Here is a 26,079-nt window from a genome sequence, read left to right on the forward strand (position 1 = left end):
GACAGGATGGCTGTGCCCTGATCCAGGACCCACTGGATGGTGGAAAGACCCCTCAGGGAAGTGGCTCAGAGGCTGCTTTCAGGCCAGCTTGCGATGTGCTCCTAGCAGAGCCCCCAGTCAGCGACCATGGTGGGGTGGCAGGCTAGATTGGCCATGGCTCTGATCACCTTTCCTTTTTGCCAGGCGAGATACGAGTGCAGCTGAACTAAGGATCTGTCCCCGTGCAGCAAGAGACAGGGCCGGCTCTAGGTTTTTTGCCGCCACAAGCAAAAAAAATTTGGCTGCCCCCCCCAGAACCCTGAGCTCCCCCCCGCCCACCAGTGCCCCCACACCTGCACTCCCTGCCACCCCAGCACTGGGCTCTCTCTTCCACTCACCCACCCACACCCCCTGCCACCCTAGCACTGGGCTCCCCCACAAATGTGGGATCCGCTGCCATCACACTGCAGCAGAGCCCTGGCCCAGTTGCGACTCTGTCCCCATGCGGGTGGAGCTTCTGGGCGGCATGGAGCGGGAGTACTTTCAGGTGGTGGTGCAGCTGCAGGGTGGTGCAGTGAACACGACCCCCTCCCTGGGCTTCGCGGCGCTGCTAGTGGCCAAGGTGAATCAGTTCGTGCTCACTGCCCTCACCCCCAACATGCTGGTGGCCGAGGACCTGGAGAGCCCCCTAGACCTGCTGCTCTTCAGCCTCATGGTGCCCTGGCCCAGCCCTAGCCTTTTAAACCCCAGGTCTGTGGTCTGGATTTAGCCACAGGCCCCGTCCACTGAAGCCTGGGCTGGAGATTCAGCAGTGGCCTGTGCTTCTGAAATAATGCAGCCCTCACAGCAGGTCAGGGTGTTGCAAGAAGACAAAGACTAACACATCCGTGGCCCCACAAAGTCCCGGGACCTCCTGGTCAACCTCCTCCTCGCCCTGGCTAAAAAGGCCATCTACACGACCAGGGAGTGGAGGTTGGCCGATGGAGACTCCGGTGACTGTGGGGCTTGTTTCCGCTCCATGGTCCGTTCACGAATCTGGGTGGAGTTCCTTTGGGCAGTGTCCGCTGGCTCCCTTGACACCTTCGAGGATCAGTGGGTGCTGTCCGGGATTCTCTGTTTGGTGTCCCTGTTAGGTTCCCTTCTTATGACCCTTTGACCTCACTCCTGTCCCTGTTCTTTTATTAGTTGTCCTCCATAATCAGTGGGTTCTGTGGTCCTGTGGGTCCTCCCCTTAGGCTGGGGGAGGATCCTTTAGCAGTGGGTGGGCTTTGGCTGCCCACTTCCTGGAAACCCAATAGATACACTGAGACTCCACATTTACAGCCTGCTGGACAGTGGCAACCAGACTACAAATCAGTCTCTCTTCCTTGCTCTGCTTTTACTCCAATAGACAATGTATGATGGACTGCAGGACATTATTAAATGTTGTTATTCATAGTGTCTTAATGTATACTATACATAAAAGCAAAGCAGATAACTTATTCAAAAAAAAAACCAAACAACTAACACCTCAGAGTCCACCATGCACAAGGCAGCAGAGGCCATGCTGATCGAGTGTCAGGCTTTAACTTGTTCTCTCCTACATTACAGCTATAGCCTAGGCCAGCTCTGCGATGGGGCCGGGCAGAAGCGTACTGCTTCACTATGGTACAAATGGCTATGATGTCATTTTTCTCCTCGCACGCAGCCGTTACCCGTTCTGACAGGCTGTTTATAACACTAAGATTACTAGTTTTCAGAGGTGGTCGTTGGGGAGAGGTAGGGATGCAAGATGGAAGTTTCGCCTAGGGCACAAAATATCCTTCCACTGGCCCTGGCGGGAGTCACGCCAATGGAATGAGACGCCCCCCCAAGGTGCAGCTCCTATGAGAGGTGGCAGCCGTTGGGGGTGGGGCAGACACCCTCCTTCCATTTCTGCTGTGTGACAAGCAGGTGATGGGGGGAGCTCTCTGCTCCGACTGACTCCTAATCCTCCCCAACTGGGCCCTGCCCCCCCCAGACCCACACCCGACTAGACCCTGCCCCCGACCGAATTCATAGCCCCCGGCTCGGCACTTACTCTCACGCACCACCGCCTTCAACCCAGATGGGGCCATCTTTGCCTCCTGTCACGTTCGCTCGAGCCCTGTGGGGGGAAGTAGGATTCAGCTATGCGTGGGGCAGGGCTGGACTTCTGGGTTCTGCTCCTGCCCTTGCGCGCGCCCTGGCCTCTCCCTGCCGTGCTCTGGGGAGTGTCTGTGACCCCTTACAGATGGATGGGCCCAGCCCCCTCTAGTGTCACTGATGGATGGGCCCAGCCCCCCCAGTGACTGATTTCAGTATGAAGCAACTGGGGTGCTGGTGGGTCGATGTCTGCAAGGCTGATGATGGCCGAACTCTGCAGCCCCCGACTTCTGGCGCTGCGGGGGCCGGGCCTGGGCACCCATGGCAGGTGCCTGGCGACAGGTCCATGCAGGTCCCCACTGAACCCCCACCTGGTCACGTGGGGCGCGGGGGCCTCGGGCAGGGTTAAAGAGAGAACTGAGTTGGGGTAGTGCGGCCTCAGCCCACTCCGGTCAGGGCCCCCCCCGGCAGCTGCAAGTCCCCCTTCCAACCAGTGCCCCCCTCAGCTGTGTCCCCCCACCTCCACCCAGCCCCTCCCCCAGCCAGGCTCCTCGCCCCCACCTCCACCCAGCCCCCCCCAGCCAGGCTCCTCGCCCCCCCTCCCCCCAGCTCCCCCCAGCCAGGCTCCTCACCCCCCCATCCAGGCTCCTCGCCCCCCCCATCCAGGCTCCTCGCCCCCCAACTCCACTCAGCCCCCCCCAGCCAGGCTCCTCGCCCCCCAACTCCCCCCAGCCCCCCCCAGCCAGGCTCCTCGCCCCCCCAGCCAGGCTCCTCGCCCCCCCTCCCCCCAGCCCCCCCCAGTCAGGCTCCTCGCCCCCCACCTCCACCCAGCCCCCCCCAGCCAGGCTCCTCGCCCCCCCCTCCCCCCAGCCAGGCCCCGGCTGTACCAGGAAGGGGAGCGGGTTCGCTGGGATCTCTCCGTCCCTCGCTCCTCACTGCCACCAGACGGTGCTGGGCAGGCCGGAGCCAGGCACAGTCACTGGGACGGACTGCGCCGCTCGCAGGGAGCTCAGTCCCCTCCTGCCTTTAGTGGCGGGAAAATATGGTACAGTCCCAGCAAGGGTGGGAAACAGCCTGAGGTAACTTTGTCCTTGGAGCGGCCAATGGAGGGAAAAAAACTGGTTGGATCCAGTAAACAACAAGATGGCGTCACAAGATGGCAGCTCAGACTCCATCTTGGATTGCTGCTCTAGCTTTACAAACTACACATTGAATCTAATAGACACATGTTTTAACAGACTATAATCCTATAACAAAACACCCCCAGCAGTATAAACAAGTCACTGTCTGTAGGAAATGTCAGTTTGTACTGACTTCGCTAATGCTTCTTCTGTAGCCTGTGGATGTTCCCCTGGAAGACCTCTGCACGCCCCCAGGGCACACGTAACCCTGGCTGAGAACCTGCTGTGAAATGGTTCGTTCTGCCTTGTCTGCGTGTGACATGTGGAGCGCAGAGACCTGCCCCAGCCCTTCCCTTCCAGCTGGGTGGTGCGGTAATTAATGGCCATAGAGCCTGGGCTCCAGGATCCTGGAGCAAAGCCTCCTGGAGAAGGAATTTGTTCCCCAGGCTTGACTGGCTCCCTGCCCCATGCCTCCCTCCATCAATCAGAGCAAATCCCTCATGGCAGAGCTGTTGTCTGGTTACCCGCAGTGCAGACCCAGCTATTGTGCCCTGGCTGCTGTTCAGCTCAGGTTAACAGCATGTTCTGTTTCTGTAAACTCCCCCAGAGCTTTCAAATGGAAGTGAGAGTCTTCTTCACACCCTGCTCTAAACTGTGAGTAGTGTCGCTCTTTGGCTGCTCAGCAGCTGCTGCTTTCCTACCCCAGAGGTGGCATCATTTCAGGCTGAGTGAGTGATCCCTGTGTAGTGTTGCTGAGTGCTGTTACACATCAGCTGTGCTCCAGCCAGAGATGTCTGCATTTCAGTGCCAGGTGAGTGATCCCTGTATAGTGTCGCTGTGTTACTACACTGCTGCTGCGCTCCACCCCAGAGGTATCTGCATTTCAGTGCTGGGCAGGCAATCCCTGTGCAGTGTTGCTGTGTGTTGTTATGCAGCTACTGCCCTTCACCCCAGAAGTGGCTGCAATTCAGTACAGAGTTAATGTAAGTCCATGTCTCATTTTGCCTGGGGGTGGTTGTTATAGAGCCCCTGCAACCCCTCACCTGCACCTCAGCTTGTAGGAGGGGTTATAGAGCCTCCCAAACCCTCACCTCCAGCCTGGGGGGTTTAAAAAGCACCCCCAACCCCTCACCTGCACCCCAGTTTGTAGGAGGGCTTATTGAGCCCCCCGAAGGCCAGAGAGTTACAGCCCTTGCCCTCAGCCCGGTGGTTCTTTAGGTAGAACCCCCAGAGCTTGGGCTCCCCATCACTCCCCAGGGTCAAGCCGCTAGCGGGGTCTCTCTCCCCCTTCCTGAGAGCCCCATGCAGCCCCACAGTGAGCAGGCTCAGCCTCCGACTCACCACGCAGCTGCCTCCCATTGGGGCCTTGGCCGGCCCCCCAGCATTATCATAGGGCAATACGAGTGCGGTGGGGCAGAACGGCTGTCAGGAAGCCCCTGTAGTAAGAGGAGGCCCTGAGAGATAAACCCTTATCAGAGGCCCAGTATGAGGCCTAAGGCTTGAACTAAAGTAATGGTCAAGACTTTGCTAACATTAAGCAAAGTTAAGCTGTGAGCCAGAGGCAGGCCCTGCTCACAGAAGCTGGCAAGAAAAGGGCTGATGCTGTGAAAAGAGACATACCTAAAAGGTACTGGACACCAGATATCAGAACATTTGCATACTTGTACACTCCTCACAGATAACAAGGAACAGGTTGACCCATTCCGATGACGAGGCCAAAAGGGTAATATGATGGAGAGTTGTTTTGTTCGAACCATATGTACAAGGTGAGAGGTGGCACCTTACTATGTAGAAGGGTTGTACCTTGCTACGTAGAGGGATTGCACCTCAGTACATCAGGAGTGATGTGTAACGTGTTTGTACCGGTGTATGAGAATGCATCCCTGGGACAGTGTCTTTGGCCGGCCTCGGGGGCAGTGGAAAGTCCCACCACAGACTGAGCTGAGTCCATTGTCAGGGAGTACATAAGTACTAGTTAGCCACCCCTCAGCAGCACCTTGGACTTCTATGCTGGGGAGCTGGAGACTGTGTTTTTCTTCGACAATAAACCTGGCTGACGTGTCTTCGTACCTTACTAGAGTCTGTGGTCATTGGGGGTTCTCTCGAGATCTGCTGTCAGCTCTGTGCGCAGAGCTGGGACAGCACACAGAGGAACACATGCACTCAGCCACCCCCAATCCCCTAAGGGGCTAGATCTGGAACCGGAACCACCTACTGGCTAGGGCTCGAGCCACCGCCTCAGCACGCAGCTCCCCCTGCCCCCCCGCCAATCACCCAGGGTGGGGATCTGGGGCTACAGCCTGGCCCAGAGAGGCAACTGTCCGTGGGTCACTCTGCCCTCAACGCCCGCCCCCCAGGAGGTGCAGCCACCTCCCCAGCAGTGCAAGGTAGCAGAGACCTTTCTTCCTAACAGCCCCCCCCCCACACAGACACACGCTGAGGAACACATGGTAGTTTCAGCAGCCGCTTTATTAAAAGTTACAAAGGCCAACACAGTGCAGGGACACATGCCTCCTTGGTGACATACACTTAGAAAGCTCTGACCATGTAGGAACTAATACAGAGAGTTGATATTTCTTTAAAAGCTGCAGCATAAACATAATAATAAAAAGTTTCTTAATTGTGAGTTAATAAGATTACATTTTTGTACTGTTAGCTTTGTTCCTGGTCCATGGTGCATTTATACAGTAGAGTTATTTTTCTAAGAGACTTTGTACATTCAAAGCAGTCACTGCAGTGATGAAGACAGAACAGAAATTAAAGTACTTCAGTAGGCAAAGAAATCCTTGCCTTTCTCTCCCTCTTCATCCTCAAAGAAACAGGCCTTAGACAGTTAATTATAAGCCAACAGAGCAAAGTAAGGGAGGAAAAAAGAGACAAGAGAAAGGAAAAACTATACAGAGGAAGTAGAAACAAGGACTGGAAAGAAATTAGAAACAAACAGACAGATTAGAGGGTACACACAGTGGTGACTCTGAGTGAAGCACCAAGTTATTTCTTTCCCTCCTCATGGAGAGTAGTCAGCCATACCTAAGAAGTTTGTCGAGAAGAGGGAAGAGGCAACGGTGTTTGTTACCAGCTTTCCTAAAGTCCTAAGGGAACACTTAGGTGTCAGAAGAAACACCTTTAAATTGGGGCATGAAGGAGAGAGCGAAGAGGACAGATACCCAAACATACTCTTCAAATTTATCTAGAATGCTGCAGTCGCTGGCAACAATACATTGCTTCTAGATTCTGAAATGCGAACATGAAATCCTCTTCACCAGTTCATACTCAGGATTACCAAGGCACTGTGCAAGATGTGGCCTGTGCTTATTAGTATTTTAAAATTAGGAGTGTAACTTTTAAATAAAGGTACATTTCCTATAAATGAGAGAAAGTTATCACATGACTAATCCAAATAATTTTGCTTTATATATTTGTAGGTGAGAGCTGTATTCTCTAGCTCTCACCTACTGATGTATATATATGATTGTTATTTTTTTTCAATTTTTATTAGCATAGGGCGATCTGTGTCTCTTGTGGGATTTGCAGGATCTAAGGTTTTTATGGGTGGAAGCCAGATAAAAACACAAGAAGCAATGCGGGAGCAGGTGGGCCTGTGTATTGTAGGGCAGAAGAAGAGCAGGATTAAAAAAATAGTCATGTACAGGGCTCCCATACACAGCCCAGGTCATGCCGTCAGCAGCCTTGTCCCCAGTGCCTTTCCTAGCCCAAACGTACAGGTCCTGCCCGATGCGTTTCAGCTCCAGAGACCTACTGGCCAGGCAGCACGACCCTGGGTGTGCAATGGGAAGGTGTCGCGTGCTCCCTGAGTAGAAACAATTCTGCATTCACAGTGGATATTTGGTTCTTTTCTTCCTCTTTTTTATTTTCATGCCTGGGAAGTGAAGGGGGGTGGTGTGTGGGATTGGGCTGATGTGGAGGTTGAGGACACAGCTGCTTCCTTACCTTCCCCTGTCCCCGCTGACAGGAGCACAGTGGGCTGAGGCTGAGGGGTGGCTGGGTGCACAGGGCACTGTGCAGGGAACAACCTTCTGAGCCAGAGACTGGTCCCTGCCTGTAGCAGGCTACAGCAGAGGGGAGCAGCACAGAGCTGGGGGCAGCCTCCCTGGCTGGGGGTCTTCATGGTGCATGAATGTTTGGCACGATGGGGAGAATTCCTGGAGGACGGTGCTGGGGAAGCTAACGGCACTGGGAGAGGAGACCAGGGCTGGGGTACAGGCAGCCATCAAGAGGGGATCACAGGTCAAGCAGGGGATGGGGTGGGGCGGGGGAAGATGTACGCAGAGACCTGAGCCATGGAGCCATGCACCGCCAGCCCGGTTCCCCAAAGGATACTTGGGAAAACACAGGGGACTCCCAGGAAATGGGGTTCTCTTACTGCTAGGGCAACAGGAGTGATGGAAGCCTGAGACGGTGCGTGGATTCTAGATATCCTGGAGACAGAGAGATTAGATAGAACGAGGATGGTTGATGGAAATACATGAAATTATGTTTCAGTTCCTACTTGATGTCCCTCCCAACCTCTGGGTGTGAACTGCCCTGTGGTGCCCTGCGGAGCGCCGGAGCAGGGCCAAGCCGCGTGGTGCGGACCTCACCCCAGCACCCCGGCTGGAGCAGGGCCAAGCCGCGTGGTACATACCCCGACCTAGAGCCCCAGCAGGGCTGAGACACCATGGCAAGGAGAAGGTTGTGCTGCCAGAGCCTGTGTAGGTGGCAGCTTCTACCATTGATAATGTGACATCCTCCACTGCATGGGTGTGAACTGAGGGCCTGTAACAGTAACCTCCTGGCCCAGTGGTTAGAGCCCTGCTCTGGGACTCAATAATGCTGGCTTCCATTCCCGACTGTGCTGCTGGCCTGCTGGATGGCCTTGGTCAAATCACTGCTCCGCCCTGGGACTCAGTTTCCCTTCTGCAAAATGGCCAAATGATGCTTTGTAAAGTGCTTTTCTCTCCCCTGATGAAAGGTACTGTCTACATGCTAGGCATCCCTGAGCCAAAGGAGCAGCTCCATTAACTGGTGTAGGTTGTTATCCCCTGGTGACCCAGTAACGAGGTCTGCTCTGCCAGCAGGTGACACTGTCCCCAGCCTTGCCTTCATTTGCATAATTCAAGATGCAAGCAGAGTCAGAATGAGCTCTCCCCTGACATCTAGTGGTGAGCTGTGGAAAAGGACTTCGGGGCTGATGTTATTTGCATGGGCACACCCACCCTGCCTAGCTTGATGGGACTCTTGCCCAAATGGTCACTTTGGCTGCTGTGGAGTCCCCAGTCTCTTTGTTATTGTAATAAAGGGGTGTTGTTCTGATTATGTGACTCAAGGACAGTAGAACTATACTTGGCATTTTATGACTGGGATACGTTCTGTCAATTTCCTTTGAGGTGTCTGTTTTCCACTGTGTAAGAGCAGACCTAATTTAGAGTCAAGTCATAGTCTTATTATGTGCACTGGGGCTGGAATTGCTGATGCATAGTTTTAAGTATTAGATTTTTCTGGACTAGTGGTTCTGCTGCGAGAAGACTATCCAGATGTACCAGCAGCAAGAATCAGTTCTTAGCTCTCGGCAGAGCTCCCCTCATCCCTCTGCAGTTTTATAGGGAGGAAATGGTCAGACACAGACGTAATCTACCCGCCAGGGCACGTGTGGGCCTGCCTGCGTCGCAGGGCCATGCCATGAGGTTTGTTTCCTCTCCGTTGCCCCTGTGAAGTGATTCCCCTCATCCCAGCTAGCCCTGAATGACCCCATGCCCCTGGCTGCTCGTGAGGGGAGGTTATTTGGCTCTGATGGCCCCTCCCCTGTTTGCTGTCTGGTTTGCGGTGGTGCCTGTGAGCCCTGCCTGGAGCTGACCCCACTGATCTCCACCCTGCCAGGCTTTCTGCGTCTTTGTGGTGCTCTCCTTGTGCCTCGACGAGGTGAACTGGCTGGTGCGTCACGCTGAGCATGTCACCAAGACCAAGACCCCTGAGGACTACGCTGACAGGTCAGGGCAGGGCCAGGCTTGCAGGAGGCGGGGTGGGACTGGGGGGATGGGACCTGGGGTGTCCTGGGCAAGGGGTGGTGGTCCAAGATGAAGTCTGGTTGTCGGGGAGTGGGGAGTGGGGACAGGCTTTGGGGTGGTCTGGATCTTCGGGGTGGGCCAGATCCTGGGTGGGTCTGGTTCTGGGTGTGACAAGTCGTGGTGGGTCTGTCAGGGGCAGGCCAGTCCCTGGGTGGGTCTGGCTATTGGGGTTGGAGAACCCTGAGGTTGCCTGGCTCTGCTTGGGAGAGGGACCGACACTGGGGGTGTCTGGCTTTGTGGGTGGGGCCAGGCACTGAGAGGGTCTGGTTCTGTGTGGGGGGGAATTGGTGGAGGCTGGCTCCGTGTGTGGGGCTAGGCCTATTGTGGGGTCTGACGTGGAGAGGGGGAGGCACTGATCAGGTCTGGCTCTGGGGAGGGGAGGCAATGTGGGCGGGTATCTGGCTCCTGAGGGGGACAGGCCCATGGTAGGTCTGGCTTTGTGCAGGATAGGCACTGGGAGAGTCTGGGTCTGGGGTGGGGGGGGAATTGGTGGGCGCTGGCTCCGTGTGTGTGTTGGGAGGGTAGGCCCATTGTGGGTCTGGCGTGGAGAGGGGGAGGCGCTGGGAAGGTCTGGCTCTGGAGAGGAGAGGCAGTGTAGTGGGGTGTCTGACTCTTGAGGGGGACAGGCCCATGGTGGGTCTGGCTCTGTGGCGAGTAGACACTTGTAGGGGGCCTGGTTCTTGAAGGGAATAGGCACTAGAGGGGGTCTGGCTCTTGCGGGGTGGAGACAGACACTATTCACTGTAAGACATGGGAGGCTGTGTGGCCTGCGCTACTCAGGAGCTCAGACTCAGTGGTCAGAGGGGTCCCTTCTGGCCGTGGAATCTAGAGGGGAACGCTTGGCCGGTGGGTTGGTCAGCACTTGTCTGGACACCTGCGTGGGGGGTAGCAGGAGTCCCATGGCACTGTGGTGGGCACGGGGCTGCCCTGCGTACCCTGTTCCCAGCTGAAGCTGTCAGATTCGGATCCAGCCCTGCCCGCCCCCAGGTGCGGCGATATGTGGGGAGGGTTGTGGGATTGGTTCCCCAGTGACTCTGGCAGCAGGAGCCCGGGTGCAGCACTGCCTCCCTCAGAGGAGCCTGACCCAGGCCCTTGTCGCCCCTGCAGTCACATCGCCGAGCTGCTGTTCCTCATGGAGCAGCTGCGTACCCTGGTGCATAGGCCCAGCCCAGTGATCCAGCGCTACCACGTCCAGTACCTGGCTCGCTTCGATGCCCTGCTGCTCAGCGATATCATCCAGATATGCCGAGGGGAAGGGCTCTGAGATCCATGCAGCCAGGACCCCGAAAGTGAGACATGCAACCCTGGGAGGGGAAAATTCCCTGTGGCTTGGGAGCCCTGCACTAGCCAGCCCCATCTCTGGGCAGGAACGCTGCCATCGCCATGGGCTCTCCACACCCCAGAATGCGCCCGCCCCCCTGCTTGCGAGAAGCCCCCCTAAGCTGTGCCCATCTCTTTCACATTCTGAACGTCTGCCCTGAGGAGGAGTCCATCATCATGTCATCCTTCGTCAGCACCCTGTCATCTCTCACCTTGAAACAAGCTACGCAGGTGCCCCCACAGCTCCCTGCTGTGCTCGGAGCAGCAGGTCACTCCATGGGGTGTGCAGGCACCAGGCCATAGCTCCAGCCCAGAACATAAGAACGTAAGAACGGCCATACGGGGTCAGACCAAAAGTCCATGTAGCCCAGTATCCTGTCTTCCGACAGCGGCCAATGCCAGGTGCCCCAGAGAGAATGTACAGAACAGGTAATCACCAAGTGATCCATCCCCTGTCGCCCATTCCCAGGTTCTGACATACAGAGGCTAGGGACACCATCCCTGTCCATCCTGTCTAATAGCCATTGATGGACCTGTCCTCCATGAACATATCCAGTTCTTTTTTGAACCCTGTTATAGTCTTGGCCTTCACAACATCCTCTGGCAAGGAGTTCCACAGGTTGACTGTGTTGTGTGAAGAAATATTTCCTTTTGTTTGTTTTAACCTGCTCCCTATTAATTTCATTCGGTGACCCCTAGTTCTTGTGTCATGAGAAGGAGTAAATAACACATCCTTATTTACTTTCTCCACACCAGTCATGATTTTATACACCTCTATCATATCCTCCTTTAGTCGTCTCTTTTCCAAGCTGAAAAGTCCCAGTCTTATTAATCTCTCCTCATATGGAAGCTGTTCCATACCCCTAATCATTTTTGTTGCCCTTTTCTGTACTCTTTCCAATTCCAATATATCTTTTTTGAGATGGGGTGACCACATCTGAATGCAGTGTTCAAGGTGTGGGGTACCATGGATTTATATAGAGGCAATATGATATTTTCTGTTTTATTATCTACCCCTTTCTTAATGATTCTCAACATTCTGTTAGCTTTTTTGACTGCCACTGGCGCTGCACATTGAGTGGATCATTCAAATGAGTGGGAAAGTGGGCAGCCCGGATGGCTGGGTTCACCACCCCCTCCAAGGCCCTGTCTCTGCCCCTGTCGTTGGGGGGCAGGAACACAGAAAGTAGAGTTGCCAATTTTGATTGGATGCATTCCTGGAGATGTCATCACATTACATACTCTTTAATTAAAGATTAATCTTTAATTCTTGGAGACTACAATCCTGGAGGGTTGGCAACCCTAGCTCAGAGGGGAGAGCCCCCCCCGCTCATGGAGCTGCTGACCCCTCTCTAAAGCTGCTTCTCTTTCCTGCAGTGGACAAAAAGGAGAAATTCGACTTCTTAGGGCTTTGCCTGGACTGGTTCCGGCTGCAGGTAACTCCCTCGCCAGATGTTTGCATCCCCATTAGGGGCTGGGCATCTGCCAGGGCGCACACACCCCACTCAGCTCCCTGCCAGGCCCACACCAGCAAAAACTCCCCTGCTCAACCCACTGCCAGGCCTGCACCAACAGCCCCTCCCTGGCCAGATCCCTGCCAAGCCCGCACCAGCAAGCCCTGCCCTTCCCTGCTCAGCCCCCTGACAGGCTGCAACCGGCAACCCCTGACCTCCCGCACCCAGCCCAGCCCCCGACTAGGGTTGCCAACCCTCCCTGTTTGGCTGAGAGTCTCCCGGAATCGGGCTCCATCTCCCAGAGGCAACTGAACCAATCTGGGAGATTTTAGGCCACTAAAAGTCCGGTCAGTGGTGCACTGGGGCTAAGGCAGGCTCTTTACCTACCCTGGCTCCGTGCCGCTCCTGGAAGCGGCTGGCATGCGCTGCATCCCCTGGTGGAGGCAGGGCCAGGGGGTGTCTGCGCGCTGCCCCTGCCCTGAACAGGAACTCTGTAGCTCCCATTGGCTGGGAACAGGGAACCATGGCCAATGGGAGCTGTGGGGGTGGTGTCTGCAGGCAGTGGCAGTGTGCAGAGCCACCTGGCCATCCCTGAGCCTAGAAGCTGCTGCCGGACATACCATCGCTTCCAGGACCCACATGAGGTAAGTGCTGCCCGGCCTGTACCCCACACCCTCTCCTGCACCCCAACCCCCTGCCCCAGCCACCTCCCCCACCCAATCTCCCTCCAAGAGCCCAGATGCCTTCTGCACCCCAAACCCTTGCCCCAGGCTCAGCCTGGAGTCCCCTCCCACACTCTGAACCCTCGACCCCACCCTCCAGCCCAGAGCCCACACCCACTCTCACACCCCAACCCCCTGCTCCAGCCCGGTGAAAGTGAGTGAGGGTGAAGGAGAGCGAGCGATGGAGGGAGGGGGCTGGAGTGAGTGGGGGCGGGGCCTCAGAGAAGGGGTGGGACAGGGGGCAGGGCAAAGGCATTTGGGTTTGTGCGAGTAGACCAGGGGTAGGCAACCTATGGCACGTGTGCCGAAGGCGGCACACGAGCTGATTTTCAGTGGCACTCACACTGCCTGGGTCCTGGCCACCGGTCCCGGGGGCTCTGCATTTTAATTTAATTTTGAATGAAGCTTCTTAAACATTCTGAAACCCTATTTACTTTACATATAACAACAGTTTAGTTATATATTATAGACTTATAGAAAGAGACCTTCTAAAAACGTTAAAATGTGTGACCGGCACGCGACACTTTAAATTAGAGTGAATAAATGAAGACTCAGCACAGCACTGCTGAAAGGTTGCCGACCCCGGGAGCAGACAGTTGGCAACCCTACCCCCCGCCACACCCACATCAGCTCTGCTCCATTTCTGTTCACTAACTAGGGCCATGGCCTGGCTCTGGGCTCCTCTGCCCTGGGAGCAGCCCCTGCCCAGCCACAGGCCCATGGGAAGAACAGCTGGGAGCGGGAGTTGGTGGAACCTCATAGCCGGCAGCACCAAGTGCACAGCGCCCTGTCCTGGCAGCTAACAAAGTCGCTCTGCTCGACTGGGGGAGCTGCAGGGCTGATGGTGGGGGAGTGGTGATGTGGCTGCCCCAAGCCCTGGGTCTGGGCTCTTTCTCACTCCCTTCTCTGCCTCCCCCAAGGCTTACACCAGTGTGGCCAAGGCCCCCATGCAGCTGCGCGAGAGCCCGGACATGGGCCGTGTGATGAACCTCATCATGTTCCACTCCAAGATGTTGGACTCACTGGAGGAGCTGGTAGTGGAGACTTCGGACCTGTCGGCCTTCTGGTGTGTATGCGCAGTGCCCGGCGTGGGCAGGCCAGCACTGCCCGGAGCCCATGGGCCAGCCCTGGGCCTGCCTCAACCCCATCAGTGCCTCAGTTTCCCCGTCGCACCATTTGGTGCCGGAGAGGATCTACTGCCCTCGGAGCCGTGGTGTGAGGCCTGTTCACTGACTTTTCTGGGCAGAGGTCACTCTGGGAGCACTGGACAGTCAGATGGTGGGCAGGAAGAGTTGGTGCAGCTAGCCCAACAGTGTTGCTAAGGCCTGGCTTCTAGCCCTGTGCTTGGCCCATTCAGACCCACGCCCCCCAGAACCTGGCTCTGATCCAGGGTATGAGGGACTGAGATGCAGCTGCAGAGGGCACAGCAGCCAGTGGGATCCAGGCCTCTGAGCGATGTGAAGGGGCTGGAGTGGTGCTGCTCACATGGAATCACATGCACGCACACACAAACACAGAATCACACACATAAAAACACGGAAGCACATACAGATGGAATCACGCACATACACACAAACATGGAATCACATGCACATGGAATCACACAAACACAGAATCACATGCACACACCTACATGGAAAGGCAGATGCTCACACACACAAACACGGAATCACACAGACCTGGAATCACACACATACACACAAATACAGAATCACACACACAGAATCACATGCAAACACCTACATGGAAAAGCACACGCACACACAGACAAACATGGAATCACATGCACATGGACTCGCACATGCAGACAAACACAGAATCACATGTACACGGAATCACACGCATACACACACACCCAAACATGGAATCACATGCACACACCTTCATGGAGAGACGTGTGCGCACACACAGACTCTTCCTGCCCCACCTGTGCTGATGTGTCCTTCTACCCCGACAGTTTCTACGTCCGCCCCTTCGAGAAGCTGTTTGCTCTGACCATGGAGGAGCCGGCCATGCTGCGCTTCACTATTGTCTTCCCACTCGTCTGCAGCCATTTGCCCGCTGCACCCACCCCATGTGTCCAGAGGAGGTGCGTAGCTGAGGGGTAATGTATGAGGAGGGGCACTGCCTGGGGAGAGCCTGGGGAGCATGCATGGTGATGCATCGGGGAGGTACGGGGGACATGCATGGGGATTTAGGGGGGACATGGGGACACGGATGGCAATATAAAGGGGAAGACACCCCCCCGTGGGAGGGCCGGGGGGCATGCATGATGATCCATGTGGGGACAACTCGGGGGGGGGCAGGCATGCATGGAGATGTGTGGGTGAGGAGCAGGGGGAGGACACAGGGCAGCGCATGGGGGAGGGGCAGGGTTGCCTCCCCCATGTGGTAAGAAGCTCAGTGGCTGGCATTTGGGATCTGTGGCTGGAAGGTGCCAGGTGGGGGAGCAGAGCCGTGAGCCGTCCCTGGCCTCTCTCCACAGTATCCCCACCTGAAGAGCTGCAGCCTGGGTCTATGCAACAGCTTCCTGGAAGAGATCGCCAAGCAGGCTGCCAACTGCATCATGGAGCATGTGCCGAGCAGCGCAAACTCAGTGAGCAGGTGCGGGGTGTGTCATAGTGCTGGGGGGTGTTGGGGGATCTGCCAGTGTGGGGACCCCTCTGTGAGCAGGTGAGGGGCATGGGCATGGTGTCAGGGGTTCCCCTCCCTGGGGCAGCTGCTAGACTGGGGGCATGGGGGCTCCTCCGTGAGCAAGTGAGGGGTGTGGCATGGTGCTGGGGGTGCTGAAGGTGCTTGTACCCTTGGGGCAGTGCCCAGGGCAGCTGCCAGCCTGGGGGCCCCTCTGTGAGCAGGCGAGGGGTGTGGCATGGTGCTGGGGAGTGCCTGGGGGTCTGCCAGACTGAGGGCCACTCTGTGAGCAGGTGAGGGGTGTGGCATGGTGCTGGGGAGTGCCTGGGGGTCTGCCAGACTGGGGGCCCCTCTGTGAGCAGATGAGGGGTATGGCACAGTGCCGGCGGGTGTTGGGGGATCTGCCAGTGTGGGGGCCTCTCTGTGAGCAGGTGAAGGGTGTGGCAAGGTGCCAGGGGGTGCCTCGGGGATCTGCCAGTGTGGGGGCCCCTCTGTGATCTAGTGTGGGGCGTGGCATGGTGCCGGGGGTTGCCTGGGGGATCTGCCAGACTGGGGGCACCTCTGCAACAAGGTGAAGGGTGCGGCATGGTGTCAGGGGGTCCCCTCCCCCGGGGCAGCCACTAGACTAGGGGAATGGGGACCCCTCTGTGAGCAAGTGAGGGGCATGGCATGGTGCTGGGGGTGCCGGAGGAACTTGTACCCTTCGTGCGGTGCCCAGGGCAGCTGCCAGCCTGGGGGCCCCTTTGCGAGCAGGTGAGGGGCATGGGCATGGGGCTGGGCAGTACCAGGGGAGCTGCCAGACTGCGGGCACGTCAATGAGCAAGGGGGTTATGGGGCGTGGCATGGCACTGGGTGGGTTTGCTTCCAGACGGGGGTTCAGTGGGCAGGTGAGGGGCACAGGGTGTGGCATGGTCCTGGGTGGGGTACCTTGTTGAGGTGCCAGCTGAGTGCACAGCAGCAGTTGCATGTACCAGGATTGCTCACCATCTGGGCGCGCTGACTGAGGGCTGTGGCCGGCCCTCCACAGGCTGCTCTCCAGGCTGGCAAAGCCCTGCGGGGCTGTTTGGTGCTGGGGGCTATGGAGATGGCCGTGGTTGGAGTCATGTAGCCTTGCTGGGGAACAAATGGCCAGTGACTGCTGCTTGCTGAGCCCTGGGGGCGGTGGGGGTGGGCATCAGTGTGACCAGTGGCTCCATGGCAAGACGAGCCAGATGCCAGGCAGATGGGATGTGTCCTGCACCAGAACTGGGGTGCGGGGGGAGGAGACCCTATGTGCATCTGGGGGGCTGCCAAATCCTGGCCCTCCAAGCCCCCAACCCCTCACTCGCTCAGTGCCCTGTCTCTATCTCCTGGGAAGCTGCTGCCCAAACACTGCACCTCCACCATCAGCAAGGCCCAGAACAAGAAAGCCCAGAAACAGCCCCCCAAGAAGGGGGAGCCGGAGCGGGACAAGCCAGGGGCTGAGAGCCAGAGGAAGGACCGGATCGTGGTGAGCAAGTAAGCCCACCACATGGGGGTCTCCCAAGGGGCATTAGAGCTGCTCTGCCATCCCTTGGGGGTGAGGGTTCTCCCCATTCAGAGGACTCCTCCTCCTGTGCTTCAGATGGCTGAGGTAACCGGGCAGTGGGGGGACAGCTTCTGGGTCCCCAGAATGGCTGATGGCTCAGATCTGGGAAGCGATACTGGTACCTGGCCCTTCATAAGCACTCCCAGCCTTTCCATTGCCCAAGATACACTTGGTTTATTGGACTGCCCATCACCCCTCAGAGCGGAGGGGGTGGTGAACCCAGGCATCTGGGCTGCCCACTTTCCCATTCATTTGAATGATCCCACCACATTTGGGGTCTGGGAGCTAGTGTGCGTTGGGCAGTCAGGTGTGGGGGAGGAGCCTGGGCTCCAGAGCCATTTGCGGCGAGCGGTGACTGTGCCGGCGTCTCGGCCCCCAGCATGGACAAGCTGCACCAGGGGCTGAGTGAGCTCTCCCTGAGCATCAACCACGTCCCCAGCTTCACCGTGTTCAAGCACATGGTCACACCGTCTGAATACCTCAGCAGCTACCTGGAAACCCAGCTCAACAGGTCCGTAGGCCTCGTGGCTGGCTGGCTGGCTGGCTGGCTGGGTGCGGCGTGTCCCTGCGCTTGGCTCGTGGGCCTTGGGCAGGCGGGGATGAGAGTGTGACAGGTCCCTGACTATGGCCCATGGGCTGGGAGGGGGACACGTTGCATTCCTGCCCACAACCTTTGGGCAGGTGGGGATGGCAGAGTGGTGTGTCCCTGCCCATGGCCCTCGAGCAGGTGGGGAGGGGGACACAACATGTCCCTGCCCATGGCCCTCGAGCAGGCAGGTGGGGAAGGGGATGCAGCATTTCCCTGTCCATGGCCCTCAGGCGGGCGGGTGGGGAGGTGAACGTGGCGTGTTACTGTCCATGGCCCTCAGGCTGGGAGACTGAGTTGGCTATTGGTGCTGTTACATCCACAAGCTCCAGCCAACTTCTGAGCTGAGTTGTGCTGGGAGATGCGCATTCGCAGGGAACATGGGAGTGGGGCTGGGTGCTTTCAGTGGGGAGGTTGTGGGCTCAGCAGATCCACTCGGGGGTCTGTGTGGGCCCCTCTGGGCCCCCCATCCCCTTACAGATCCTTCGTGTGGATGGCCAGCTACAACCAGGCTACGCAGGCGATTGCGCGGCCCTCTGAGGTGCTGGCTGGCCTGTGCTCCTACCTCGCCTTCATCCAGTCGCTGGGGCAGTTCACGTGCGTGGACTCCAGCCGCATCATCCGCAATGTCCTGCTTCAGCAGACACAACCCCTGGACTCCAGCGGGGAGCAGACCCTCACCACCATCTACACCAACTGGTGGGTGCCTGGGCTGGTGGCAGCCTGGCCTGGGCCACCGGACAGGAGAGAGCCCTGGGTACCCCTGGGCCATGGGGCAGGAGAGCCTGGGAGATGCCTGGAGGGATGGGGGAAATGGGAAAAGCTGATCTATGAGGAAAGGTTGAGAGTCTTGGGCATGTCGAGTGTAGAGCAGAGAAGGCCAAGGCAGGACTTGACACCAGTCTTTAGCTACGGTCAGGGCTGTTCCGAAGAAGGCCGAGGCCCAATTGTTCTCCATGTGCATTGATGGGACACGAAGGAATCCGCTGTTTGCAGCCAGGGAGATCTCGGTTAGATAGTGGGAAAAGCTTCCTGGGGTCGCTGGGCTCTGGAGCAGGCTCTGAGGGGGTTGGGGAATCCCCATCACTGGAGGTTTGTAGGAACTGGTTGGACAAATCCCTGTCAGGGATGGTCCAGATGTCCTGCCTCTGTGCCTGGCCTACGTGGCCTCTTGTGGTCCCTTCCAGCCCCATATTTTTGTGGTTCTGTGCACCTGGTGGGATTTCATGGGGCTGGAAAGCTGGTGCTCGGAGAGAGACGGGTGGCCCTGCCCAGCATGGGGACAGCAATGGAAAAACAGTCAGGCCCCTTGATCTCACACTTTCTGGGCAAATAGGGCCAGGGAGGAGAGGGAACAAAAACCTACTTCTAGAGCCAACAAGTGAACAGGCTGTCCATGTGAGAGCTTCCCTTAGCCAGTACCCCTCAATCCTGACCCACAGCCCTCTGCTATCCCAGTCCTGGGATCCTCCCCAGCTCTTCCAGTGCCCCTCAGTCCCGACCTGCAGCCCCTGCTAGCCCAGCTCTGAGCTCCCCACACAGCTCTGCTAGTGCCCCTCAATCCCATCCCGTGCTCACACACCGGTACAAGGGAGTTCGGGCTCTGGCAGGGCAGATTCGGAGCAGGCTGGGAGAACAGTGCTGGGCCTGGCTGTCCGGTGTAAGTGGAGGCTTTTTGGCTCCATGCAGGTACCTGGAGGCACTGCTGCGCCAGGCCAGCACTGGGGCCATTGTGCTGTCCCCAGCCATGCAGGCCTTCATCAGTGTCCCCAGGGAGGGGGAGCAGAGTTTCAGTGCAGAGGAGTTTTCAGACATCTCAGGTGAGCCGCGGCAGCTCCATGCACTGATGATGGGGCCGCATGACGGCAGGATGCAGAGGGGGCTGCATGGCGGTGGGACAGCTGGCTCTGGATGATTCTGGGCACGGGGGTGAGGATGCGTGGTGGCAGGACAGCCGGCCCTGGGGATGGGGGATGGAGACACACAGCAGCAGGCCAGCTGGCTGTGGGGCTGAGGGTTGGAATATGCAGCGGCGGGACGGCCAGTTCTGGGGATGGGGATGGGGATGCAAGGTGGCAGGACAGCTCTGGGGATGGGGCCGAGAATGCGCAACGGCCAGACAGCCCTAGGGTTGGGGCTGGGGATGCATGCTGGTGGGACGGCTCTGGGGATGGGGATGAGGATGCATGGCAGCTGGACGGCTCTGGGTTTGGGGCTGGGGATGCATGGCAGCTGGACGGCCCTGGGTTTGGGGCTGGGGATGCGTGGTGGCGGGACGGCTGGCTCAGAGTGAGCTGGGCTGGCTGGCTGGAGACTGGGAGGCCCGGTGCTGGGACATGCTGTTCTGGGGTGTGTGAGGGCTGGGTGTGACCCAAGCAGGCCAGAAGGAGCTAACACTCTGTGTATGATCCGCTCCCCTCCCCCAGAGATGCGGGCACTGGCCGAGCTGCTGGTCCCTATGGCATGAAGTTTCTGAGCGACAACCTCATGTGGCACATCACCTCGCAGGTGGTGGAGCTGAATGTAGGAGGCTGAGGTGGGAGAAGCCACTGCTGGGTGCACTCAACTTCCCAGGGCTACGGGCTGGGCAGGAAGCGGGAGTCAGTGCTTAGAGCAGAGTACTCAGGACTCCTGGATTCTCTGGAAGCAGCGTGGGGTTAGTGTGGTAGAGCAGGAGGGCTGGGAGCCAGAACTCCTGGGTTCTCTGGGAGCAGTGTGGGAGCAGTGTGGTAGAGCAGGGGGTCTGGGAGCCAGGACTCCTGGGTTCTCTGGGAGCAGTGTGGAGTTAGTGAGGTAGAGCAGGGGGACTGGGAACCAGGACTCGTGGGTTCCCTGGGAGCAGTGTGGAGTTAGTGTGTTAGAGCTGGGGAGCTGGGAGCCAGGACTCGTGGGTTCCCTGGGAGCGGTGTGGAGTTAGCGGGATAGAGCTGGGGGTCTGGGAGCCAGGACTCCTGGGTTCTCTGGGAGCAGTGTGGAGTTAGTGTGGTAGAGCAGGGGGTCTGGGAGCCAGGACTCCTGGGTTCTCTGGGAGCAGTGTGGAGTTATTAGGATAGAGCAGCATGGGAGCTGGGAGCCAGGACTCCTGGGTTTTATTGCCAGACCTGTCACTGGCTTGCTGTGTTCCCAGTGGATAATATCCCATCAGCTCCCAGCTACTGTGGGGAGCACAGGGTCCCGCTTCTAGGTTCATGTGATTGTTATATGAGGCTCAGTACATCAGTGTCTGGGAGGTCCCTTCCGAGCTGGAGGTGCTGGTGTTCGGCAAAATACTGATATCAGTGGGGAGCCCCATGGCAGCAGCCCCTGGCTCTGGGTGAGTTGGGTTTGGCTGGTTCTGGCATTGGGTGAGTTGGGCCTGGCTGGCTCTGGTTCTGACTGGCTATGGGCCAGTCGGGCCTGGCTGGTTCTGGTTCTGGCTATGGGCCAGTCGGGCCTGGCTGGTTCTGGCTATGGGCCAGTCATGCCCGGCTGGTTCTGGTTCTGGCTATGGGCCAGTCATGCCCGGCTGGTTCTGGTTCTGGGTGGCTATGGGCCAGTCGGGCCTGGCTGGTTCTGGCTATGGGCCAGTCAGGCCCGGCTGGTTCTGGTTCTGGGTGGCTATGGGCCAGTCAGGTCTGGCTGGTTCTGGTTCTGGCTATGGGCCAGTCATGCCCGGCTGGTTCTGGTTCTGGCTATGGGCCAGTCAGGCCCGGCTGGTTCTGGTTCTGGGTGGCTATGGGCCAGTCGGGCCTGGCTGGCTCTGGCTCTGGTTCTGATTCTGGGTCAGTCGGGCCTGGCTGGCTTTGGCTCTGGCTGGCTCCGGCTCTGGCTGGCCCCCGTTTACCATTGTGATTGTGTCTGTTGCAGAAGTTGGTGACTGAGAACATGGACATGCTGGTGCAGATCCGCTCCAACTTCTCCAAACCAGAGCAGATGGTATCACTGCTGCCCAGGCTGACGTGTAAGTGTCATTCCCCCCCCATTGCCCCCTCCCTGGCATCTGCATTGAACCCCCTGCCCAATCCATGGACGGCTGAGGATGGAGTTCAGGGCTGAGCTGCAATGAGCACTGAGTGGAGAGGAGACTCAGGGGGGAATAGCAGGTGTGGTGAGGAAAGGGACTGGGGGTTGGGGTGAGGGGTAGTGGCAGAGCTGGGGGCTCAGGAGGGGGCTGAGGGTTGGGGTGAGGGGTAGTGGCAGAGCTGGGGGCTCAGGAAGTGGGGCTGAGGGTTGGGGTGAGGGGCCCTGGCAGAGCCGGGGGCTCAGGAAGGGGGTGAGGGTTGGGGTGAGGGGTAGTGGCAGAGCTAGGGGCTCAGGAGGGGGCTGAGGGTTGGGGTGAGGGGCCCTGGCAGAGCTGGGGGCTCAGGAGGGAGGTGAGGGTTGGGGTGAGGGGTAGTGGCAGAGCTAGGGGCTCAGGAGGGGGCTGAGGGTTGGGGTGAGGGGTAGTGGCAGAGCTGGGGGCTCAGGAGGGGGCTGAGGGTTGGGGTGAGGGGCACTGGCAGAGCTGGGGGCTCAGGAGGTGGGGCTGAGGGTTGGGGTGAGGGGCACTGGCAGAGCCAGGGGCTCAGGAGAGGGCCTGAGGGTTGGGGTGAGGGGCACTGGCAGAGCCGGGGGCTCAGGAGGGGGGCTGAGGGTTGGGGTAAGGGGCACTGGCAGAGCTGGGGGCTCAGGAGGGGGGCTGAGGGTTGGGGTGAGGGGCACTGGCAGAGCTGGAGGCTCAGGACGGGGGCTCAGGGTTGGGGTGAGGGGTGCTAGTTCCCAGGCATAGGCCCAGGGGTATGTTGTACCCCATTTGTTTTGCAGCCCCGTCTCCTGTGTGTCATCGCAATTCACCCCGCACCCCGTCTCTCCCCCAGCTGCTGACAATGTGCTGAAAAGAATGACCATCATCGGGGAGATCCTGAGCTTCCGCTCCATGGCACAGAGTGGGCTGCTGAGGTGGGTGCTGGCCATTGGGGGTGGGGGGGAGTGGAACTGAGCGAGTCCTAGGCCAGCATGTCTGGGGGGGGCCATTCAAGGCCAGGGTGGAGGAGCTGGCTGCCCCCACTGTGCACCAGCCTGGGAGGCAGCATTGGAGCTGTGTGGGGCAGGCCTTTCACACTCTTTCTGGAGCATTATGGGGCTGTGATGGAGGGGAGTCACTGACCCCCCCGCTGTGTATGCTGGGGACGTGGCTGGGCAGGGGTGGTGAGTGTCCCACATCCCTCCTAGGACAGGTCTCTGGACAGCTCTGCCCAGGTGGCCTCTGGAAAGCAGGGACAGTAACTGGCCCCAGCCCCTCTCTGGGGTCAGTGGGGAGGGTTTGTTGGCTAATACCTGTGCGGTGCTTGGAGAGCCTCAAGCATTGCATTGCTCCTTTCCTGCACTTGGCTGCTGGGCAGTTGTTAAAGAGCTGCCAGGTCCCACCCCAGAGGGTGCCTGGGGCTGCTACATGAAAGGGGGCGAACGGTGTCCATTGCCATCTCAAGGGCAGGCTCTCTTCTCGCTGCAGGTCTGCTCCCACCGCTGCCCGTTCCTGACGGGCCCCATTGAGTGCCCGAAGGACTTTGTCACCCCAGACATGGACATAAAGGTGGGGGCGACCCTTGTGCTTCTCTCTGCTGTGGGTGGGCTCTGTGGCTAGGCGGGCGGATCAGAGAACATGCTGGGCTGCTGCGCAGGCAGCCTCCCCCTGCTGTCCACATCTGGGCCCAGGGTGATTGGCCTGGGTGTCTCTCCTCCTGCCAGGGGCCTTTACCCCAGCTGGGGATCCAGAGTGCGGCAGTGTGTGCCAGGCCCCACAGCCCTAATCGTGGGCTGGGGCTGGGGTTGTCCAGCCACATGGGAGATGCCCCTTCCCCCAGGAGACAAAAGTCCCAGCTCCCCTCCAACCTGCATCACAGCTCAGGTTGATCTGGCTCAGGTTCTCAGGAGCAGCCACCGGGGGTCTGCAGACCCAGCTGAGGATGGGTGAGGGGTTTTGCTGCATGAACCAGAGTTCTCTCCTCGGCACCTGAGTTAATATTTATCCATGAGAGTGATGGAAACTCTGGGTCTGAGTTCAGCCCCTGCCCATGCTGCAGAGATGGCAATGCTGGACGCCTGCCTGCCGCAGACGGGAGTCTGGGTCTGTTCGAGCCGTCACCTTGCAGAGCCTGGGCCCAGCATGCTGCAGTGTCCACAGGGCTCAAAGCATCGTCCCAGCCAGCAGCAGCCTCCCCAGATCACTCACTGCAGTCTCAGGCGGGGAGTGCTGGGGGCTAGTGGTTGCCTGTGCCTGGACCAGTGATCGTGGCTGCTGCAGAGGGGAGGAGCACTCAGAGCTTGCCGCGAATCCTCTGCCCTGCCCTGAGGGAACCCAGGCCTTGAATGGTGCAGAGACCCAGGGTAAGAAATGGAAACGCCCCCCAACTCCCACTCCAGTGCCAGGACTGGGGGGCCTCCCTGAGAGGCTGTTCTGTGGGTATAAGCCCCAGGGGGCTCCATTACCAGAGGGTGGCTGACCAGAGCAGCACTCTGAGAATGTGTCGTCTCGGCCTCATGGGCCTTGGTGGCAAAACTCCCCTGACGTCATTGGGTGACGGTTCAGCAACCCACAGTCCCTAAGACTACCCTGGCTGGACAATCTTGTGTCGGGGGCCCTGGCGGGTTCGTTGGCCTCCAGCCCTGGGTGGGAGTGGAGTCTCCTCTGGAGGGTGGGTGCCCAGGCAGCCTGACATGCCACAGCTCACCTGGGGGCCTCTCCCGGGCTAGGCAGAGGCGTTTGGCGTGTTGTGCTCAGCCCTGCACCGTTGCTCTGAACAGAGACACTGCGCTGACAGGGTGGCAGGGTCTGGGGATATTCTGTCGTGTGGAGAGGCCTGAACACACGTTGTGTCCTTGGGGTTGGAGCACATTGTGAGACTCGATAAACTGTGAGCCAGAGTTTGCCCTGGGCTCAGCGTGGGTGGCTCCTAGGTGGGCAGAACGGGGATGTGCAGATACTGTTGGATGCTGACTGGTCTATACTGCTCTTGTTGTCCTGCTGGTCCCTGGGGGGTTGGCATGATGTGTGAGCACAGTGGGCTCCTGCTGGCTTTGGCGGACAGGCATGTTCTGGTGTGGTGGGTCCCTCCCAAGGTGGCTGCTCACAGGGTTGTGTCAGTTCAAATTGTGCTTTCCTGGCTGGGCCCCATTTTCAGCCCAAAGGAGCTGGTGTTGCGGGGTCCTCGTGGAAACCAAGGGGACATGCCTGTTAGATGGGACCCATCCTTAGTATCGATGTTTGAAAGGTTGGCCTGAGGATAGTGGCAGAGCAGAGCAAGCCTGTGTTAATGACACAAAGTGTGAATGGAGAGCAGGGTGTGTGTTAATGACGCATGGTGAGAATGCAGAGCAGAGCAGTGTGTGCGTTAATGATCCAGAGTGTGAATGCAGAGCAGAGCAGGATGGGTGTCTTGATGCAGGGTGTGAATGCAAAGCTGGGCTGCGCATGTGTGTGACGAACTGGGACTGTTCGTAATGTGGTCTGTGAATGCTGAGTGGGGAGTGTTGGCCTGAGAGGACGATCTGCACTGGGGGATGGGAGACTGGCCTTGAGGAAAGATACCTGAGCATGTAACATGAGAACCCAGGAAGGGGTTAGAGGCCAGGTGACACCTCTGCCCGGGAAGCTGAACAAAGGCTGGGAGAGGAGATGCTGGGGGGAGAGAGGGAGTTTTCAGGAGTTGGCTAAGGAATGGAGGGAAGCGCAGACGGGGCTCTGATTCCCCAATGGGGCTGTGATGCCCCTGGGACCCCAAGATGGACCTAATTGGGGAGGATCCTGTTGTCCGTGCCTGCAAGACCTGTCTTGGACTGTGCTCCTGTCATCTAAATAAACCTGTTTTACTGGCTGGCTGAGTGTCATGGTGAGTTGCAGGAAGCCGGGGGTGTAGGACCTTGTGTTCCCCCACGCTTTGTGACAATGTGTTAATGACACAAGGTGTGACTGCAGAGCTGGGCAGGGAGTCTGTTAATGTAGGGTGTGAATGCAGAGCAGGGTGTGTGTTAAATCACACAGGGTGTGAATGCAGAGAAGAGCAAGGTCTTTGTGTTGACACATGGTGCCAATGCAGAGCAGTGTGTATGTCAACGATGCAGGGTGTGAATGCTGTGCAGGGTGTATGTTAATGATGCAGGGTGTGAATGCCGGGCAGGGTGTATGTTAATGATGCAGGGTGTGAATGGTGGACAGGGTGTATGTTAATGATGCAGGGTGTGAATGCTGGGCAGGGTGTATGTTAATGATGCAGGGTGTGAATGGTGGACAGGGTGTATGTTAATGATGCAGGGTGTGAATGCTGGGCGGGGTGTATGTTAATGATGCTGGGTGAGAATGCAGAGGTGCTGTGGGATATTTACTGTACAGCAGCCCATAGACAGTCAAGTAGTGGGGTGTGGTGGCCAGGCATTGGACTGGCTGGGTACGTATGTGCCCACGCTGCCAGAGAGGCACATGCCAGCACTTGCCCATTTTTCAGAGCCATGGACAGGGGGCTGGGAATCCCACTCCAGCTCCATTTAGCAAGATGGGTTTCACAGCTCTGAGAGGA

General features: G+C 58.2%; 1 pseudogene; it reads left to right on the forward strand.

Annotated features, from left to right (window-relative positions):
- Nucleotides 1–481: 481 nt before the first annotated feature.
- Nucleotides 482–26,079, forward strand: part of LOC127035276 (nck-associated protein 1-like) — a 48,259-nt pseudogene continuing 22,661 nt past the window's right edge.

Source organism: Gopherus flavomarginatus, chromosome 16 (genome assembly GCF_025201925.1).
Source record: "Gopherus flavomarginatus isolate rGopFla2 chromosome 16, rGopFla2.mat.asm, whole genome shotgun sequence".
Taxonomy (NCBI): Eukaryota; Metazoa; Chordata; order Testudines; family Testudinidae; genus Gopherus; species Gopherus flavomarginatus.